Source organism: Drosophila persimilis, unplaced genomic scaffold (assembly GCF_003286085.1).
Source record: "Drosophila persimilis strain 14011-0111.01,24,50 unplaced genomic scaffold, DperRS2 tig00000000-arrow-pilon, whole genome shotgun sequence".
NCBI classification, from domain to species: Eukaryota; Metazoa; Arthropoda; class Insecta; order Diptera; family Drosophilidae; genus Drosophila; species Drosophila persimilis.
The window spans coordinates 8,671,606-8,694,649 of record NW_020825288.1 but is presented as its reverse complement, the minus strand read 5'-3'; positions in this window follow the sequence as shown (position 1 = coordinate 8,694,649).

Here is a 23,044-nt window from a genome sequence, read left to right as displayed (position 1 = left end):
CGTAAAATGACAAAACAATTTATGCCACATGCATGGCGAAAATCGAATTTAATTAGAAAATTGTTGAGGCCGATTCGAGAGTCGGAGAGGGAGGACAAGGACTGCAATTGAAGTCGAACAGGATATGCACGTATCACAGGATGTGCTGCGGTATTGGCCACACTCACACACACACACACACATACAAACACAATTGCAATTGCCCATGTCCCCATGGCCACCTAGTAGATCGAAGCAGAAAAAATGGAAAATAAAATAAATACAAAAAATATCTTCAATTTATTTTGACAACGCGGACAAGGCAAATAAAACAACAAAAACTGTCGAAGAGAAATGAAATTAGAGCAACGCATCAAAGGCATGCACATACACCAGAATATATATATATAATTTTAATGGTTTTAGTGGCCAAAGAAAAATGTCAAAAATGCAATGAAACTATTTCGAATATCGCCAAGATAGAAACACAACAAAAGCTGCTCCCCAAAAACTATTTGTGTTGTCACGTGCCACGTGGATGGGCGATGCTCGATGCTCGATGCCCGATGGGCGGGCCAGCTCGAAAAGATTTTCGACCCAAACAATTTTCCTACGTGACCATACAGGCATCCAGGCGGCGGGGGGTATTCGTATCTCCATCCTGAATCCTGTATCTGTGCGGCATACGTGATGTGTGGTGGCCGGTCAGCATTGCGCTCAATTGCACGTAAAGAAAAAGCCACAAATTGAAAGGAAATAATGCCGAGCGATTAGCGAAAAGTAATCATAAGTAGCGCTGTGCGAAATACGTTTTTGAATTTACAATTTCGCCGACAAAATAAGAGTGGCATGGAATGGGTTGGATGATTGTTTCAAATATCTGTGGGGGATCTGTACTCATTTAGCAGGATGATGATCACCATTAACATTCTGCCCTTTGCTGTTCGAGCATCCATCTGAATCAAGTCTAAGCCTCATATTTATCGAAACATATCCACTAATGCCTGAGCTAATGTCCTGCTGAGCAATAAAACCTAAAAATATGACTCATGACAGGCAAGGAACATAACATTGAGAGGGGATTTAATGAATGGAAAGGCATTAGTAGTGGACTGATTTTGTTCCGACCGATCAGCGGAAGTTACTTTTGGTCTCTCGACCTCTGGATGGACCCCCGTTTTTGGCTGCGCCCCTGCTCTGTTTGTTAATATTACTAAGCTCTCACGGCAGCGGAAATTGCTTTGTGCCTTTCACTCCAAATGCTGCAATAAACATCGAAAGCCGTCCGAATGCCAAACGGGCCAGGGTCCGAGTGCCCGGACTAGTGGCACTGCCAGCTCTTTTGGCTCCCCGGCTGTCAGCTCTTGGCTCTTGGCTGCTGGCTGCTGGCTTCCAAGCTCCAGGCTCCCATCTCCCTGCTCCCAGCTGTCCCAGCTACTACATGGCTCTGTCCAGTTAGCTGGCAGCCCAGTGGAGCGCAACGCCGGCCCAGACCAGGCCGCACGCTGGGCGGCCACTGACTTCGTGGCTCCTGTCCGTGGCTCACAATGGGAAAACACGGCGGAAGCGCACAATAAATTGCTTATTTATGGCTCAGCTTTTGGCCATAAGAAACACGCTGTTTTTATTGTTTTTAATCAACTCGAAAAGATTTGGCAAAGCTTATAAAATAGACGCTGCTGTGTACACGGCGATGGATGAGCTTCCGGTGCTTCTTGTTTTTGTTCTCGTGGATCGGAGTGGAGTTCACTTTGTTTCTGGACAGGAAATAATTTTTTGCTTTCCAGTTTCGGGGGGGATGGCTATTGGCTGCTAATGCCCCACTCGGCCCCGTTAAGCAGTTGGCCGTGTTGTAAAATTTAAATTTATGACAGTTTTAAAGTTGGCCCTCAGTGGCAGGAGGAGACCCCCCCTGGACCAGCTTGAGGACCGGACCGCTCAAAGGCATTGGCCAACTGTTTTCTGTTCTGTGTGGCTGCTTCCTTTTTCTAACTTTGTCGCTTTGTTTTCTATGCAAATGGAGGCAGCAAAGTGCACAGCACCACCAGAAGCATCAGAAGCACTAGCCGCACTAATAACAGCAACCAAAACAACAGGAAAGAAAGGATTGGTTTTGGTGCCGAGGCATTGCATACCCTTTGAGTATGGGGGGAATGTTACAGGGTTGAGATGGAGGTATGTGATCGTCCCTCTAGGCAGGGGGCTTGCCCCCTAGTACACAGATCTCATTATACAAAATCCAAGGCCACAGGTGCTTCCATAGAAATCGTAGTACCCACTGAAAGGGTATCATAACAACAGCTACTGAAGAACACGCGTCAAAGGCAACTATTGTTCGGGTACATCGGTGCATGGAAGTGTATGTGTGAGAGAGAGAGCGAACTCTCTCTCTGTTTACACATTTATGCATTTTATTCATTTAGTTATTTATCTGTGAATCCTGGGACAAAGTTGTACCGCACACACACACACACACACACACACACAAAAGCAGGCACACAAAAGTCCCAACACAAACAAAGGATGTCAGGCGAGATGGGCGTGGCAGGTTGGACCAACGGAGCTAATCGCCTTTTTGATGGGGCATCTCTCTGTACAGCTCCATGGACTTCTATAGCGCCTCCAACTCTCAGTCTTTCCTGCTGTCTGTATCTCTGGTAAGTAGTTTTGAATCGGGGAATGGGGGGGAGAGCAAGAGCAGCCACTCAAATGATTAATTAAAGCACCGCAGGGCGCTGCCTGGTCATGCAAATGGCAACCGAAATGAAGCGACTGCACCAGACACGAACGAGCCCCACTCCACTCCCAGAGATACATATAGAAGGATAGGGAGTATCTGTGTATTTATTTACTTTGCCTTTTCGACTGCAAACAATTTGCGAAAATAATTTAACGCTTAATAAAAGCGAAAATCTAATAAACCTTTGAGCTTTTTGTGGCAACAACTGAGAGCTGGAGCCGCCTAAAAGTATGCACTGCAATGTAATTGCATTTCGTAGAGCTCGTTCCCCGACCAGGCCAGGCCTTTGCTTCTGCTGCTGCTCCTTGCTCTCCTTGTGGGCTGCTGGGCGCTTCCGCCTGGCCTGGCCGGGCCCGGGTTGTTCACCGTGAATGTTGGTTAATTTAACTTTGGTAAATTATGCGCAGAGCCACAGCCACAGCTACAGCTACAGCCAGGCCCAGCATTGTACCGGGCCGTAGTAGTCGCAGGCTGAAAGCCGAGGGTCCTAGTGCAGGGGAGGGTCTTAGGGCGTGTGTGTGTGTTGTTCGTTCTGCTGTTTGTTGCTTTGAAAATTTAATTTCTGACCAGCCCCCGAACAACAATAACGCATTGGCCATGACTAATTTAGTGCTAATTTTGCACGCATTATGCGCAATTAGATTATTAATGGCAACATTTGTTCGCCAATTATCAGCCAGCAAGCCGGCAAAAATTTTAATTAAAATGCTTCACGTTTTGTTGTTTTTTATTCCGCATCGAAGGCGGAAATTACAATTTGGTGCATTGATTAGCTCATTAGGCTCTGATTGAAAAACGCTCGACAATAAAACAACCGGAATGGTTTTTAATTACCAAACGATAAGTGAAATTAAAAATTAAAAAACTCCATAAAAACAATGCTCAGAAATCACATTTGTTAATTAAAAACACGAGTACTCGTGCCGACTAAAAGGGGGCCATAAAATTCGGGCTTGCCATAAATCCGGAGAGGAACGAAACACGATAAGGGCGAACCAAGGCTGCCTCATTAATGGCCGCAGATACGAAAAACCAAGCGAGCTGCTGCGTGCCGTGTGTGTGGCCGCATCCAGCTATCGGCCGTGTGGCGGCTGTGGCACAGGTGAGCTGCAGCTGTCAGCCGTAACATAAGATTCGCTTAATTAAACAGACAAACCCAGGGCCAGCAGCAGGCCGGCAGCTGCATTGACAGCTTGCGGCGGATGCACATTCGGTTGGAGTACAAAGCATTGCCTACTTTGGGGCGCACTCATTTCATACAAGAAATCAGCGTGTGGAAACAGCAAAGGTCGATTAGGGGATACACTTTCTAGAAGGTTCATTAAACGCAGGGAGGGAATGCACTTCCTGAACAATTCTGGGTAACATCCGGCACACCTGATGGCTCTTTCCCACCTGTTCACTGGCCAATGATGCGTGTTTTGTGTGCGTTATTCGAATTTTCCATCACAGAGCCTCAACGTCCAGGTTTGATCTTTGTAAGAGTCTTCGAACAAGCCTTTTGACTTTCCGCATTGGAGAGTAGTATATCATCATTCAGCACAATGCCAAATCAGAGCAGCAGCTCACACTCGGTGTCCACTTTCGGGCAGCGCCAACAATGCGAAAATCCTGCGCTGGCTCTTCCCGCTGCAGCTGTACGTTTTTGTCTAATGGCTTCCGGTCCACACACACGGACCCACCACACACACACACACACACACACACACACCGCACACAAACGCACTTCACGCACGACTGCTTAGCGCCGCGAATCTGTGTTTTCTCCAACAACTGTGCGCACTTCCGCTTTAGTTTCAGTGTTTCGCTTCTTTTTTTGTTGTTGCTGCTGTGGCTGTTGTTGTTTCGTGCCGCTGACGGGGCCTTTCAGAATTTTCAAAAACTTATCCACAGTGGCGTCAGAGTTTTTCTTGTTCCGAGTATGGTACGTATCAGTGCATTGTTCGGAGCAGCGGCACATAATGGACAGGGAGCGACGTGGCTGCACTTGGAACTAAGAGCATTTTGCAGCTTTTTCCCAGTGTCCTCCGTTCTCTGCCTTTGTTTTCCGTGGTCCAAGTGGCTTTGGTATGTCAGATCTGCTGCGAGTTTTACAATGAGCACACAATTGACCAATGGCATGGGAATGGAATTTTCTTTTCGCATTTTGCCTCGTTATGTGACAGGCGAACCCCTTGCTTTTTGGTTGCTGAACTTTGCCTTGCAACTCGATTGAAATTGTCCACATAACTGCGTTCAGATGATCCAATAATTTATTTTTCTCTAGCAATTTGCCAGTCAGGTCTTTACAGTATTCCGACTAGCATCCAGCCTGACTGAGGGCTTTTAATCAATTTTATTGCCAAGAAAAAAACGGAATTTCTGCCATTTTTTTTTGGTTCTTTGCTATTATTACATTTCTTGTTTAAAAATGCAAATTTATACATAACCCCGGCAGGAAGTGGAGCCAAGTCGGGCAGACATTTGCTTGATTTATGCGCCAGTTGATGACGCCTCAATGGAGCAGGACCAGGAGCAGGAGCAGCCGAGTCCGGGGTCCATAATCAATTAGCAAGTGCCGTGGGTTCGGTGCGGTCACAGGAATGGCGATGTCCTGGCCTTTGTCTTGGGCGCACCATGATTGAGTGGGGCGGGGTGTGGCACCCGCAGACACATTAACTATAAATCCACGTTAATTTAGCGCCGGCAGAGCAAACATGATGCTAGAAGCTACGGCCATAAAGAGCCACCTCACGCCCCGCTTAGATGGCACGTGCAGTTGCATAAGTTTATCAAAAGCTCAACAAAAAAAAACAAAAAATACTACTGAAGAGAAGAGAAGAAAAGTCAGAGATCTGCAGAGGGCGTCGAGTGCTTAACGGTAAAGATAAACTGCGCACGGGGCACAAATAATGTCTGGAGATGAAATTAAGCCGCAAAAGTAAATCACGACGCGCGATGCGCACGAAATGTAAATACGGCCACATGGTATGGGGCATGGGGCATGGGGCATGGTGCACGGTGTATGGTGTTTGGGAATCCAGGAGTGGTAAGAGTGTGATGAGCCGTGCTCAATAATTTAGGGAAACTGCAAAACCACAATGGGCCAAGCCAGACCCGGCCAGGCCACACCTTGTGCCTGTTCCTGGGCCTGTTTTGGGCCGCCGCCGCCGCCGTCTCTCAAATATTTATGAACCCGCCAGCAAACAGACAGAACAACAACAACAAAGACCACATCAAGGAGTTACATGGGGCAGAGAGTGGCTCCGAAACTTTAGTGATTATTACTGACGTGGTTACGTGACTGTTTTGGAAAGTGTCGAAAATGCGGCACGCGGGAATTCCTCTCGCCCAAAAGAATTCCCCGCCGAAACCCTGGCCAGCTGCACATTATTAACAAGTTTTGTGTCTCGGCTCAGATTTTTCTGTTGCCTGTTGAGGCAACAGTCGTAAAAATAAATCCACTAGCCAGGAATTCGAGTCAAATATTTATGAACTCGCCGCCGCCGTAGTCGCAGCCGCCGCCTCCGTCAGAATTTAAGGCGAAAATTGCTGTAAAGTGCCATCAGCGCTATCAGCGCGGCATTTAACACTAATTCATAATAAGATGTCGTTGACAGTTAACCCGCGCACGTGGCCAAGACTGGTTCCAGCTGACAATGAAATTTTTACGCGTTGTCCTGGTTATCCTCACTGTTGTCCTGTCCTGTACTGCTCGACTCGGCTCTGCCCGTCTCCTGTCTAACGTGATGAAGGCTGCGACCGCAGCAGCTCTAAAAACTTTTTTGAAACCCAGCCCGAGCCCGGACCCGGACCCGGACCCAGTCCCAGACCCCGTCCCAGCCTGAAAAACAAGCCAAACATTTTTCTATATTTTTTTATGGCCCTTCACCTCTTTGTGTGCTGCGGTTCTTTCGGTTTTGTCCTTTCGGTCTTGTCGCGTCTCTGGACGTTTGTTTTATGTTGTCTGTCTATATGCTGCCTCATTTTGGCTGCGAGTTCCTCTAGCTGCGGCTTCCTTCTGCCACATTGTGGGGTAAGCTTGTGGGAGCCGAGGGTGGAGCAGAGGTTGAGTCTGCTGGGATGTGCGGCGGAAAGCTGTCATAAGTAGATAAGCTGCCGCAATAAGCCCGACCAGGGATATATTTGCTCTGATTTACGAGATTCGCTTTTGCATATGGTAATCTGCCCTCGAAAACCAGATGGTAAGGTAGACGAGTAGCGTTCAATGAACCTACAAATGTGGTGAAAGTGTTGCCGCAGTTACGGGGGCTTACAGCTCTCAACAAAAGAGTTAGAGATAATACAAAGAGATCATTCTGGGGATCCAACCTTCGGATCTCTGAAGCAAGCTTAAATTGAAAACCCTGTTCTGCAGCACCACCCAAAATGCAAAGATCCTTCATTACCTTCTCATTTCTCGCCCGACTTTTCGGTTATTCCCGCTGAAAGCTCGACTAAGCCAGAAGAGGTCTCGGTCTCCCAGCTTCCTTGCCATTGTCCTTGGTGCTGATGCTGCTGCTGCTGACAGGGTGAGTGCAAAAATTAAATTTAGATTTAATAGCCGACAACCTAGCGCGACGGGGGGATGGGGCGACAGAGTTTTGGAGCATTGTTGGGTGCTGGGGTGCCGGGGTGTCGGGGTTCTGGGGTGCTGGCCGCTTGCACTCGATGCGCCAAAAGGTGGAGCCAAGCATGAAATTTAATCAACAAAGTGCAGCAACTTTTTATTCTTTTCCACTTTTATTTTGTGCTGTTGTTTTTTCTTTGCTTTTGTTTTAGCTGAAAGCTCGCAAAATTGTGTTTGCCGTGGCGTGTTTGGTGCAGCTGTTTTTGTTTTGTTGTGCGTGTTGCTGTGTGGCAAGCAACCTTAAAATATGTGTCGCCTGCGTGCTTTGTTCTAATACAACGCTGGGGGTTTGGGTTTTATAGTATAAGCATATTGTGCATATCCTGCCGTCTGCTGCCAGCCAATTTATTTATTAAATTCTGCATGGCTCCGCGCTGCGATTTCGCTCTGACACTTCTGGTTGCCACGGCGCCGCATTCAGAGCATCTCGATTCACATTTGCTCCTTGGCCTGTGCTCCTATCCTCCTATCCTCCTATCCTTTGCACTGCCAATTAAATTGGATTAAAAATTCCATTTTCCCCTGCAGCAGAGCCGCTTGTGGCTGCTCTTTGGATATCCCGGAGCGTGGCTATGTGCTACGTGCGCTGCTATCAAATATCGCGTTCGGGGTCTAATCAAAAAAGGGTAACTGCATGGCATTTTCGCGTTCATAAGCAAATGGTAAGCCAGCCAGAGCCGAAAAGTATTCGGCGCCCAAGACACACGCTCTCAGCTGCTGAAGGTCTCTGGGCGCTATAGAAAACAAAAAAAATAACTGACGGACGGGGGCAATCGAGAACCCACTCGTTATGCCCCCCGAAAGCGAGCGGAGAGCAGAGAAAGTGATGGGGGTGTTGGCGGTGTTGGCGGTGTTGGCGGTGCAACGTCGAGTTTTGTTAGTTTTTAATTAACTTTTGGCTGCAGGCTACAACAACAAATTACCACACACCCAAACATATAGGTGGATACATATGAGTGTATGTGTATGTGCGTGAACGCCTACAACCACAGACCACACACCACAGCCCATCAGGAGGCTAAGGGTGTGTGGGGAGGTTAGAATCACAAAAGTACAAAATGACTTCAGCCAAGCGATTGGAAATCATTTTGTAATCATTTCCATAACTTTTCATATCTAAAACCTAAATGACATTACATGGAAATTAATTGCAAATTCGCTTTAGTTACCCGAAACACCTGGCAGCAATTCAAAACTTTTAAATTGTTCTAGCCATAAAAAAACAACAGAGTTGTCTTTCTTTCTTGTTTCGTTTTGTTTGTTTTTTGGATGCCTATGGCTGTGACTGCAGCTTTTCCTGCATTGTTAACTTTTGATGTTTTAATACACTACAATTAGGGCGCTCTGAGCCGGGCGAACAGTGAACAAATTGTAACAGAAACTGCAATAATTTTTAACAACATGCAACCCGCAGTTGCCGGAGCAGTAGCGTTGCCGCGGTGGAGGGGGGTAAATGATGAACTGCGGCCAGCGCACGGGGCGTATGAGCAATGGCCAGGCATTAAAGCACGCGTCCACGGGGCGGACTCCGGACTCCTGAAAAATGAGCAGAAGGAAAAACAATGGGCGAGCAACAAATTTCGCACTGATTTCCTGCGGTCCTTTGACGGGGAATGTTTTAGTTTTTCAAACTGTTTTCAGTAGTTGACCCTCCCGCCTCTGCCACTCTGCTCCTCATCAGACTCCTCCCTGCCATGTAGTGGCATTTGTTTGTCTGCATTTTCCTGATGTTTGTTCTTGTTTAGTGGTGTTGTTATACCCTGCCAAAGAGCATTCTAATGCACCAGAAAATATAATCTCGAAATGATGCCCTTTCTTGTTCGGAAAGGCATAGTCGGTCTGGCCATTGCCGTCGGTATGTAAATATAAATCAAATATTACAAGCTGCCAAAGGGTATCCAATCTTTGCCTTAAGCGGCGCTCGTATTACATTCATACTTTTTTGGTGGCTGTTAAATTTCTCCTATTTTTATTTGCAACACAAAATATTTGTATTAGTTATAGTTATTGTTTCTCTAGTGCCCGGCTCTGCGGAGAGCGGAGAATGCGAGTTGCATGTTTGCATTGCTGCTGCTGTCGTAGTTTGTTGCACAACAAAAGTTAATTAATTGAGTTTGCAAAACTTTTGGCCATAACATAAATTTAAATTGTGGTACATAGCGACTGTGATTTCGGCTGTGCTGAGCAAACCGGCCACATGGCTACCGTGATGCCACTTGACAGGGGAACTGGCCCCAGGGTATATGCCCATTCGACTACTCTCCGTCCGCTCATCCGTTGAATTTATTTCCTCTGCCGCGGATGTTTATAAAACTGCCTTTTCCACCAGGCGAAAGTGCACTCTGCAGTCATTTAGGGCTGTTGCAGCCACTTCATTGCCGGCCTCATACTCTCAGATTCTGTGGCAAAAAGTTGCAGCTGCAGCTGAGGCCAGAGTAATGGGGGTGCTTGATGCTATTTATGTGGTGCTCCTCTTATTAGCACCGCTGCAACAAAAGTTAATCAAATCTGCAAACAAATTTATGTTAACCGCATAATCATTGCGTCTCCTCATGGCTCTTTCTCTGTAAATGGAGATGGAGACATGAGGCATGTGTTCCAAGTGCCGCTTGTCACGTGAAATCTTTATTTATGGCTTTCAATAAGTTGCCACAAAACGAATGCTGAGAATGCGTCAGGAGCTGGGGAAGGAGGAGGGCATGCAAAAACCATTAAAGGCATTACGCGACTGCTATTTCTCCCATTTCTCTCAGCCCACCCAAAAACTGTCCCCAGCCCCAGTGGCGACTCCTCTCAATTTTTCCTCCGCTTGTTTTTATTTACTAGCTTTGTTGTGCACGGCTCCTTTTTTTTTTATTTTTCGCGTTTGCGGCAAATTAAAAACGATAAATTTGCACGGCGCATATGTGAAGAGTGCATCTCCGGGAGCCACGAGGCTCACAGGCAGCTTCCAGAGCTTCCAGCGCATCCAACTGCCACAGACAAATCCGCGTGCATCAAGCGCCAGCTTGAGGCTGAGCCCGGACCCGTACTCAGGCATGGCCCCGGGGACAATGCTGACAAATAAACGCCAGAGACGGCAGAAGACAGAGCAGAGCCGCGCCAAACAAATGGCCAAATAAAAGCGTCGCTTCAGCCACGGAAATTGCTTTGCATTGTCATTGCTGTTGCTGCTCCTGTTCCAGTTACTGTTTAAATGTTCTCTGAAAAGGGGGGTATCATGCCTTTGATCGGATCTTTGCCAATTTTAACAGCTTAGTTCTCTCTATTTATGGCTAAATATCAGAATAAACTTCGAACAGACCCGTCCTGGCTGCTTGAAAGATGATGGTGTTAAGGTGGGATCACTCGTCGTATACTTGACGCCACTGATTGATGATTAGAATCCTTAAATGCTATATGTTTCAGGTATATTTCAGGGTATACGCAATCCCAAACAAATTCCCATTTCCCTATGAACCAATGGACTTGTAAGGGTATCTTCCGCCCTCCCTGCCTGTTGTGCCGTTCCACGGAGCTGGGCCTGTGAAAAGCGCGAGCGACAAATTTTTAAGTCATGACTGGACAATAACAATAAAACAAACGATGGGCGGAGTGGAGTCCCGGGGCGCAGTGCAAAATAGTACAAAATATTCTTAAGCCCCGCTTCGACCGGGTGCCCTGTCGGTCGCTGGTCGCTGGTCGGTGGTCGGCGGTCACTGGTTAGTGGTCACCGTATGCAGGAAATAAATTCGCGGGCTTTTCGGGCGGCAAGTGCCACATAAATTCTAAATGCATTTGCCGGATAGGCCACACACAAGGAGCTGCCGGTTGCAAGGAGCCGCAGGAGACGGAAGTTTGTCCGGGCTTGTCGTATATGGATGGGTAATGGGTAAATTCCTGCTGGAATTTCAATTGTAAAATGCTTGTCAAGTGCGAATTGCTGACCGCTTTGTGGGGGCTGAAAGTATTTGTAGCCGTCATGAAGATATCCATCCCATTTTGGAAAGGAAGCGCTCTGACTGCCAAGCCGGAAATGATCTTAATCCAATTTGTATTCATATTTCCATAATTACCAGCAATAGATTTTTATGAGCGCCATAAGTACGGCTTATCTACAGTGGCGTAGAGCTGCAAAGTCAAGGAAAATACTCGTATCCGACTTGCATTTAACCCTAATGCCAGTGTCAACATATTCGTTGGTCGTTGGGCATTGGGCATTGGGCAAATATTGATATATAAAAGCATGGCTCATGGCATAGATTTAGCCAAAACCCTGAACCCCACCGCAAAAAAACGGAGCCAAATGCGTTGCCAACAATCCAATGGCAACAAGAACAATAGGCCAGAAAAAAAAACAAAAAACAAAAACAACATGGCAAACAAGGCAATTACAAAGTGCCAAAATGGCATAAGCCATAACATTCCCCCGACCATCTAAGTCCCCCCTGACACCCTTATACCCTTTCATTCCGATTCAGCCCGTTCCGAAACCCCAAAAACAAATAGCCAAAGCCATTTCAATGTATTTAGCCAGGATCGGGTTCACATATGCATAGCCAGCGACCCCATGGAACCCATGGAAGCTGCTGCTGCTGCGGCTTTTGCAACTGACTCTGGCCAAAACTGTCATCAATTTGGCGACTCTGCATCTGCCCCTGTGTGTGCCGTGCCCCAGTGTGTGCCGCACAGTGTATGCCAGTGCATGGTTTGGGCCACACAGTGTGGGTCCCAGCGTTTGGCCAATGGCCATATTGACAATATGTATTGAAACTCACTCAAGCTATTAATGCTGAAAGCTTTTACGGCCACTTCAGGCGGCAGCAGGCAGCAGGAGGGATCTGGATCGGGATGTGGCTGTGGCTGTGGGATGTGGGACGTCCTGGGGGGGACGACCGCAGGCAGGCACCAGCTGGTGTCAGACTCAAAAGTGGTTTGTTCTCCACATTTTTTCTTAGCCAACTAGAAAAAACATTAGCCAAAATATAAACATGAACTTTACATTTGAAATATGAGAGTGTCAGACGTTTTGAGAGGCCCAGAGAGAGTCGCTTAATATTTAAAGGAGAACTTTTTCACTCGGCTCTGCTTATGGCCAGACAGTGGCTGGGTCTGCTTTTGGTCCTGATTTCGGCCAGAATGCGTGTTAACTGTGAAGATGTTGGACACGGCAAATGGTAGATAAGGCACGCACCGACAGCCGCTGTCTGCACAGGACGCACAGCTGGCAAAATAAGCGGAAAAACTCCGTTTAGCATCAGACACGATACGATGTGGCAGGATTTTGGATTGGGGAGGAGCCAGGAGCCAGGAGCCAGGAAGGCTTCTGCAATTGCAAAGTTAACGTGTCAATGGCAACCATTGAAGCGTTTTGCCCCCGCCATCAAACCCGCCAAGAATCCAACAGCTGAATATACAGTGGACGGGGGGAAGGAACACGCGGCAGCATAGATAAAGGCACGAAAAGAAAATGTTGTCTGGGAAAAGTTCTCGAGAAAGTTTCCCTTTAACTTGAACAATTGACTTTTTTTTCGTTTGCGGGACAGGGTCTGTGGCTGGCTCGCTCTCCACCGTTCGGGACACTTGACTGGCGGCCAAAGCCAACCGGTTGCTCCACCAAGACCTTCCAGACCAGCCGTTCATCCATCTCTATCTATTGGCCTCTTCAGCGCCCCCAACAATTGGAACGTGGCTGCGTTTTTCTTGGCATTGAAATGTTTGCAGCCAAGTTATTGTTATTGTTATGCGAATTGCTGTTGCTTCTGGTGTTGCAGGGTGGCGGCAATGCTTCCTGGCGGTGGTGTGGCAAATCGACGTCTTCAACACTCGAGTGAAGCGATTGCTGCTGCCTCGTGCCCCATGAAACTGTAAGCGCAAAAGTTTGCTTTACTTTTGTGTCACGCTCTGTTGCTTTTGCTAGGCAACGTCCTGGTCCTGGTCCTGGTCCCGGTTCTGGTTCTCTTTCTGGTCCTCGCCTCCAAGTCAAATTGAAAATGTTCTCATAATTTCTGGCTGTAAAAGATTTCAATCGTGAATCGTGAAACTTTGCGTTCGAGTTTACTTTTTACTGATTTTACAATTGATTTTAATACACACCCACAGCTGAAGAATGGGGGGTGGACCCGGCCCGAAAAAGTTGTTCAAATCTTGTCGATTCAATCGTGCAACTAATTGAAATTTTTGTTAATGAATTGTTTGAGAAAATGGGCATTAGCTTTTGGTTTATTCAGGCCGTGCCGAAGTCCACTTTGATTAGCATAATGAAAACGAATTAAGATCCAAATAAATGAAACAATTCTTTGACATTTATATTTGTTAAGTATTCCAGGAATCATGTCGGTCAGAGTGGGAGATGAGGTGACAAGCAAACAGAAAAACAAGGCCACGAAAGTGAGACGACCCTAATAAAGCCATGTCAAGGACAGTCAAGCTGTTCAGACCCAATCCCAATCCCTAGCCCAATCCCTATCCCTATTCCGAACCCAATTGACGCCTCCATCCACAAGCCAGACCTCTGTCAAATCACTGCGCAAAACGACAAATGAAGAACCCCCCCCCCCAAAAGGACCCAAATTGCGTGGCAATGTCGCGACATTTGCCGCTTAACTCCTGGAAAATGCTCTGATTAGCCAGCATTCCATGCCGGCTGGCAATTGAAGTGCCCGACCGTACGGTTTGCGACGGTGGCAATCCTCTCCATTTGCCATTTGCTGATGAGCTCGGGTTTCAAACCATAACAAAGCGAGATTTTAGGGATTTATGATGTTGTCCCTTTGGGTGGTGGAAGCGGAGACATTTTCCGTCAGGCCCTTTGTTTTTCCATCTACCACTCACACTTTCATAGAATTTCCACCAGAGTTTGGCATTCCTTTCGATCTGTTTGCGTTCTGTTGGTTGTTTCTTTTGCATGCAGACAATCAAATGCTTGTCGTTACTCATACGCCATGCTGTCCGCTCGTTAGACGGCTAGCCTCCTAGAGTCACCGCGACCGCCATTGTTGTTGTACAAGTCTGTGCCCACACGCCCATCATCCTCCCACCTAACAGCACGACCGCCTGTAACAATATTTATTCATGTTAATTAAATTGTGTGAATATCACAATTTTCCATATGACTGCGCACATTTATTGTCTTTCAATTTGCGGCTGTGGTTTCAGTTCTACTCTAAGCGTTGGCGTTGGCGTTGACGTTACCCAGCAATATTCTGAAGGGGGATTTGTTTGTTGATAATCCCATCAAAGCTCTATTCTATAGGGTATGCCTCTGTCGATTGTATATTGTTTTGTGGTTTACCTAACCATTCCTGGGCTATGATTTGGTTTTCCTTTGTGCGCAGGCCTTTATTAGAGCCGGTTCTGCCTCAACCTCTGGCTCTGGCAATGGCTCTGACTCTGACTCTATGATTTCCCTCGCTTAGCTTTTATGACTATAATCCTGCGACTGCGACACAGGACCGTGGCTGTGGCTGAACCTGCAACGCATGCAAAAATAGGCAATAATAATTTCTGTTCAATTGCCACTCGACTTGGCCGCAAATTGCACGCAAGTGACGACGACGACGACTCCATGCCGGAAACTAGTGCCAGGCCAGTCGCCACGTTGCCGCAGCTGACAAAATAATTTGAAAGCAATTTCCAGCGCCAAATGTCCCCTGTCACTGGCCCAAGGAAAAAGGGAACAATTTCCAGAAGCAGATAAAAAAAGGAAATTGTCAAATTCGCACTTTGCTTTGCCTTGAGAACGAGAATACAATTTTTGGGCACACTGCAATAATATTTCAATACGTATTTTGGCAAATTCAAATTTTGGCCAACTGCAGTCGGAGATCTGGGCCGGCGAGCCCTGCGCTCCACAGAGCTCTACGACAGCGATAATTTCCCCCAAGAATGCAGCATTAACACGAGACGCAGATGGCCAAAGGGCCAGCCATAGAGTGGATTAGATGGAGGGCAGCAGGAAGGGATTCGATGGAATGGGGTTGGCTGGGGTGCTGCAGAGTGGAGTGGAGAGTGGCCTGTGTGTTTGTCATATTTGCATGCGCCACTAAAAAGGTTTCTGGCTGCTGGCAAATTGATCCCAGCTCACTGGCTTATGAAGGACACGGACAGAACTATTGTCTGGGCGGAGTGAGAGCCTTGGGGATCGTAGGACGGCAGATAATAAACGTTGCTGCAACTCGCACAAAAGTCGAAGCTGTAGCCGTGGCAACGAGCTCTGTGTCTGTAGCTGTGACCGTGCCAAGGAGCTGTGGCAAGAAGCTCTGGATATATGTCTGTGGAGCCGTGGCAAGGAGCTGGCTCTGGAGCTGTAGCAGGCAACAACGCAAAAAGCCAACTCTCAAAGGACCTGTGACAGGATAATGCATGCCTGCATTTTAGATGACAATAATGCATTTTTGTTTTAAGGGTAATTTTGCAGAATGTTTTCCACGCTCTCTCTCCCTCAGTCGCCCTCACTGTTCTTGCAACAGACATTGGGGAATTTCAGTATACAAAAATAATATATGCAGAAAGAACTTTTCTTTAGATGTCTCTCTAACATTCAGCAGAGGGGAATATGCAAAATGAGCCCATCAAACGTCACCCGAAGCCCGGCATAAACCACTTATTGTATCCTTCGCACAACTATTTGAAATATGTATTAAAATGGCCCGAGAGTGGGGAAGTACTTAAAACTTTTGCAGCTAATTAAACTCGCGTTGGAGACGCTGCAAGACGCTCTCCTCCGGGTGTCACTCTTTATGGATCTTACATATTTTATGGCACAATAATTTTTCAATTAAAGCAACAACCATTTTGTGTTCTGCTCTGCTCTCTCAGCAATAAATGAAATGTTACCGACCAGCTTCGATGACGCTCTTCCAAATGAACAGATACTTGCTGGCCAAAACGGAGGAAGGAAGAAGACCGAAGGCAGAGATGCTTTTAAGTATTTGCAAATTATGTTAATGACAGCACATTGACTTTATTACGGCCATCAGCCAACACAGATACTTAGAACTTCGCCAGAAGCTGGGCCACAGAGAGAGCGAGAGATAGGGAGAGAACCACCGAGTAATTGAGATACAATTTCTGTGAAATATTCGGATACCAAAAGATGACAGCCCCCGCAGCCTGCTGGTAAACCACATGCACTCATTCAACTCTTTAAAGTCTGGCTCGGGAGTGGAATAATTTATGGCTCGGCTCCAAGCCATACATCACTCGGTTAGACATTGGTTAAAGCCACTTTAAAGACTTTCCCTTGGCAGTTAATCGATTGCAGTGCCTGTGCCCCTGCCTTTGCCTGTTCCCCAACCACTATAGGGATTAAGTGAAAAAGTCTGCACAAATTCGGAGAGAGGAGAGGGACCGAGCTGTGTTGTGCGTTTCCGCCGGACACGGTGACGCTCAGCAGCTGGCTAGGTCTGTGCCGTGTCTGGGGCTAATCCTCGACAGGCACGTCCTTGTGCTCAACGGAAATCGCCATTCAAAAATTACGTTCGACGCGGCGGTGAGGCTATAGAAATGGTGGTGGCCTATGGTCCCCACATGCCACATGGAATGTGGCACGGCAACTGTGTTTATTTTTCATTTCCTTCAACAGATGCCACATGCCTCACTCTCATCCTTGGGCATCCTGGGTGTAGAGATCGTCTACGGGCTACGGCACTTGATAAATAAACAAAGCCGAGAACTTTTGGGATTCCCCGCCAGCGGCCACGGGGATGACAATGTGTGTGGGTCTGGAGTCTGGTGTCTGGGATGGTATTCCACTCTTTGGGGTCGTATTTTTTCGTCACTGACGACTAATTTGCAAGACAATTAGAAGGTCCCTGGCCGGTCCGGGACCCAGACGCTCGCTAATGAAAGCGCGCGCGATAAGAAAACTTAACAAATGTCAAATGGGCTGCCGGCAAAGATGGAAGATTCGGAGGTGCAGGAGGACCGAAGGGGACGACAGTGCCGCCAGGCAACGTCTGCGCTGAAAAGTAAAGTAAATGTTTACTTTGGAAATCTGAAATTTGCATAATTTGCCAAAGAACTCGGGGTCCGTTGACTGCCGTCTGCCTCGATAAAGGCAAAATAATATTCATAGGTTTTTGGATGGATGGCCAGAATGTTTGGGTGACACTTTCATTTGCATTCTATTCCCCTGCTCCGCTTCCGAGAATGTCACATGTGTCTAACCAGGATATCGCCGGGACTAGGGCGATAGTGTCCAAGAGCTGTCAAAATGGACGCCGGTTGCAGTCGGTTGCTGCGGGGGCCATCGAGCAGGTGTCAGGGCGTGCATTGTCAGCTGTTTTGGGCGACGTTCAACAGGAGGAAAGGACCTCCTCTCACACTCTCTGGCTCATGTTCGGGCTCGGGCTCGACCTTTGTGGTAGTTGTTGTTGCGTTGTATCGTCATTTTTGCAGCCGAGAGCGAGTCGGAGCCGGAGCCGGAGCCGGCGTCGTCGACTCGGAAAATTGCGATACAAGGCTACAGGGAAACTTTCGCTCTCGGTGAGCGGCACGCCTGGTGAGCGTCGTGTTTATATTTTCCGCCTGTTGTTGTATCGAATTTCCCTCCTAAACAACTCGTAAACAAAGCGCAGAGGCGTCGGGGGTCTACACTGGGGGTCGAGCTGTTTAACTGATCTTTCGCGGATAACTGTACGTGCAATTGTGTCCGCCATTTTGTCTGCTTCATCCAGTAGTTCAAGCATCAGCCATGTACTATGTCCGGGCACCTCCCATTTTGGGATACATAAGCGCACATTTTGCTATTTTTACATGGCCCGAATCAGACTCCGCCTCTGTGTCGTGCGGAGGGTATATGCAGTTCACGTGGCAGTTCTCACTGGGTGCCGTCGGTGCACTGGTATTGGTGAGTATCTGTGCAGCTTGCAGGAAATCGAGAGAGCACACTGCTCTGGCCTGTGCTCTGTTATTCTAGCGTTTCGGTGGTGGATTGCCACAGAAGAAGGACTAAACGAACTACACGAATGCTCTACAGTTAATACGGCAAAGGGCTTGAATGGATTTCAAAAGATTTTTATAGATGTTTTGGTGTTTTAAAATCAAATGAAAACGTTCCTAAGGACTTTTGAGAGCTATAGGAATCGCTCAGGAGAGGAGTTCTGTGTTTTACCAAAGAATATGCAGTTAAATAATCAGTTTAAACATCCATCATTTCTGAGAAAATATATTTCTAAAGTGATTTGAAATGGTATTAGGTTTACAATTGGTAATATGATTATTAAGAAATAAGTGGCGATTTATGGACGACAGATAGATAGATCGCAGAGTGCATTCAATAATCTCAGAGCCGAGTGTAGCTCATCCACCGACTAAACTAGTGCCACTCCACAGCCTGCCGAAGAGCCATCAAAACAGAGAGCACATAGCTCTGGAAGTCCGACCTGAGAGATACTCGTACTGGCAGCCAGGACGAAGACGAGCACAGATGTTGATACCTTGGGCTGCTCGTCGTGTTCTGGTGGTTGCTTTCCCTGCTCTATGTTCTAGCTCTCTCTCTCGGCTGGCTGCCTGTCTGTCGGTCCGTCTGTCTTTCCATGAATATGTGTAAATTAGCATATCAAATGCCATAAATGGCGTTTATGGGGAGGACGAGTGCGGCGCAGGGCGTGACACTCTCAGATGTGAGTGTATGGGTGACCTTCTCTCTGTGTGTGCGTTTATATTCCATTGTTACTCATACGCCGCGTTGCACGAGCGAATGAGCGCACGAAGGGCGGCGCGACGCTGGTTGCGGGGTATGAGAACGATTCAAAGCATTGACGTGGTAAGGAACCTGCATCCATGTGTGTGTGTGTGTATGCGAGTATCTGTGATTTAGTTGCATGCGATAATGTCAACCACAGAGCAAGCCTTTGAAGCACCCTTCCTCCGACTGACCCGGTTGCTTGGGTTGGCTCGCCTTGCGTGTCCTGCATTGGACGTACTATGAGTGCCTGTGTGTGTGTGTGTGTGTATGTACGATGGGTCTCCGTTTTTTTCGGTGGTGGTGCAGCTCTGCTACTGCCACTGCCACTGCCACTTCTGCTGCTGCTGCTTCCACTGCTGCCGGTGGACGCCGATTGCCGCCGACTTGGCTCTTCAGTGTTAATTCGTCGACACGAGGCGCTGCTTTCAGCTAACAAGTCATCGTTTGACATCTCAAGCAATTGTCCTCGAACGTCAGTGATTCTTGTGCGTAACTCTTCGTGTGTCACGTGCCTGTCCGGCCCTCCTCTCGGTGTTTTTTCTCTGTTTCGTTTGTTTGGTTGCCTCTCCGAGCCGCGAGTTTTGTTGTGTGCCTCGCCAAGGCGGAAGCATAAAATTCGATACAACCCAAAGTGGGGCAACGGCAACCCCACAGCCGGCTGCCGAGAGCCGGCCTTGTGCCTGTGCCACACAGTGTGTTTGCGTGTCTCTCTGTATTGGTGTCGGCTGAGACTCAGAGGAGCTTCGGCCACGGCCCAGAAGCAGCGCTGCATTCCAGAGAGTGTGAGTAGTAGCCCGCCAGCCCCATCTGCATGCCATGCATTGGCTCTCCCTCTCTCTCTCAGCGCTGTGTTGTGTTGTGCTTCTGTTGTTGACCTTGTTTAGGTTTTGCCACAGCTGCTACAGCCACAACCACGCCATCCGCCATCTCAGGGCCAGAGTACTAGAGGTAGAGCGCATGTGTAGATAGTTTCGGCACAGAAAGATCCTCTATATAAAGAGAATGCCATTATGAGAAAAAACTACACATGATTTACGAATTTGTAACCAGATTTGTATGCAAATTATTAAGATTAAAACTAGCAATATGTATTAACTCTGACTGATTCGATTGTAATCAAGTCAATATATTTTTTTTTTCATTAACCAGGCTCTAATTTTTTTATAACAGAGAGACAGGTTTTAAATGATTTATAGGAGATTTCCACAATAGAAATGGTAGGGAATATCAGCCGCAGTGGGAAAGAGTACAAGAACGATAAGTAGAGAAACTTTTCAGGCCTCTTTTTAGACAAGCAATTGGACAATTTTTTACAGAACACACATCACCATCAGCTGAACTCTAATTAAATTCATGATTTATAGAATGTAAAATCCATTTTTAAACTTTTGAATGGCATAGTAATTGGGAGCTATTGACTCATACATACTACCAAAGCTGTGAATGCACTTGGATGGAAAAATTCTGAAAAAGAAAGCCAACTCAGTCAGTATGTGTGTGGCTATCTGGCTCCTCTTCGCCAAAGTGCGCACACTGCACGAGGAAGAGCGTATGAGAGAAGGAGAGAGAGAGAAAAAGAATTAGCGCGTGGAAAGCGTGTGAACTTTAATTTTTTCCTTCTGGCCATAATAATGATCAGATCTGGTAGATATTTTTTATGATTTTGCGTCGGATAAATCTACAGACGGATAGATTGCTGAGCTATTGATGCTGATCAACAATATATATATACTTTATATAGTGGGAGACGCTTTCTTCTGGGACTTAAATCTAATATACCCCTGTACTCTTTGGGTATCCGGTATAAATCGATTTTTGGAGTATATTGCGAACTCTAAATAAGAGGATGTGAGGATTATCATTTAGGCCTACAAAGTGTAATTTTTTTGTGGGATAAAAAGATCTTGTTTACATACATCTATTATAAACATATGTATGTAATATACATAGTTCATGTATTTCAAGACATTGATGGATAAAAGTTCTTACTCGAAATAAAAAACAAAAAATAATTAAACTTCAAATTGAGTGTCCTGCGTTGTCCTGAATGAAATCACATGTTTTATTGTACAATACATATGTATATGTTCGAATGGAATTCGAAAGGAATTTCTAATTTCAAGCTCATTGCTAATGCATTTATAATAAGTTTCGGGATTACATATTTAAATACCAGATTTAAATCACAACCCTTCGGGTGGCACACCACACTCCTTCCGATCCCAAAGCTCGTCCCCATAATTTATGTAAAAACTTTATAATCCAGGAGAGATTTTTTGTTGCAGGGCGGTTCATTAATTTATGAATATCAAATTGCATTTTGACATTTGCCAACAAAAACTATTTAAAACTTGTGTCCACTCACACCCACACTCCACAACCAGAAGAGTGAGCGCTTAAACACAATGGCCTTGGTCTCTGGTCCCACCCAAGCACCCAGCCATCCAGCCCGCCAAAGCCCCCACTATCAACGGTCCCTTTTTCACCTCCACCTCCACCTCCATCTCCACCACCACCCATTGGCAATTCAGTTTGATTGAAGCGCCCGCATGTACAGAGCATTTTAAATATTTACAAAGATATTTCAAAAAACGCTTTTGGCATGTTTTGTTTTCTGTTTTCCTGTTTTTTGCAGTCCTTATAATTGTTGTTGTCCAGAGGTCCCGAGTTCTCGAGTCCCTCCCCAATGCTGCTGAAGTGTTTTGCTCACTTTTTGCCCGGCAGTGGAACCCCTAGTCAAAAAAAAAAAACCAAAAAAAAGGGAAAACGAACTTCAAATGTGGAATGAGGGCGGTCTGGTGAGTGGAGTCGAGTCATGGTGGTGGCGGTGGCGATGACGATGGCGATGGCGGTACTGCTGGCTGGGGCACTTGAGAGCGGAGCGCGTGTGTCCTTTTAGGAAAGTGTCAAAAACCGTTGGTCAAAAAACCGTATGGCAATTATTCAACACAATTGAATATGAAGTGTGGCAATGGCAAAGGACGAGGACGAGGGACAGGATGAGGCTGGGGCTTGGCCAGGGACATGGGGCAAAAAGTTGCAGCGCTTGGCAAATAATGAAAAATACACCCACATCAGTATTTTTTGGCTGTCTGTACTCGCACACACCCACACAAATACACAGGGACACACACACACACAAACACATACTCCCATAAAGGACCAACACTTTGGCACCCTTTTCATGTGCCCCTTGGTTTTGCTGTTGCTGCCGTTGCTGCTGCTGCTGTTGCTGTTTCTGGTGTTGTTGTTGTTGTTGTTGTTGCGCAGTTGCTGGCTGCCGCCTGGCAATTTTTCGGTGATAAAATATTTAAATTTAATTAAGGCCACCAACGAGCAGCAGCACGATTTCCGAGCCACTGCCAAAGGGAAGATGAAGTGGACCCAGAGCCAGAGCCAGAGCCAGAGCCAGAGCTAGAGCATCAGTAGCAGTAGCAGTAGCAGTGCCTCTACCACCATCAACAGCAGCTGGACCTTTGACCCTGCATCCGCACCCAACCACCCTCCCCACTCTGGGGGTCGGGGCGTTGGTCCTTTTTGCGCCTTTTTGCATTTGCGTGTAGTGCGTTTTTTGAGGCTTACGGCCGCTGGCCGGCAAAGAAATTCATTAAAAATTTTTGCTTTGATGCTACCAAATTCTTTTTACAAGTTTCTTTGTACTTTCGGCCTTACGCCCAACCGACTGTATCTCAAAAACAGCAGCAGCAGAAACAACAATGATAAATACTTTCAAAGGACTTCAACTGTTTGTGAATGTCCTTGCCAGGGGATTACGTTTTTGGGACTAAACCCCAATTCGGTTTTGTAATTAAGCTCCAAGGCCACAAAATTCGTAACTCCTCGTCGTCGTAGTACTTATGTATAAGATACAATTCCCAAAGATTTAAATTGAACACGATTGCTGCAACAAATTGTTGCCAAAGAGCAAAAGTTTGTGTCTTTCTGGCATCTTAATCTTCCGAAGGAGTCACGAACTTATTCCGTGTTTCTTTGTCGTCTTCGGAAACTAAACTATTCTGTGGCACTGCCACCAAACTTTTGATCT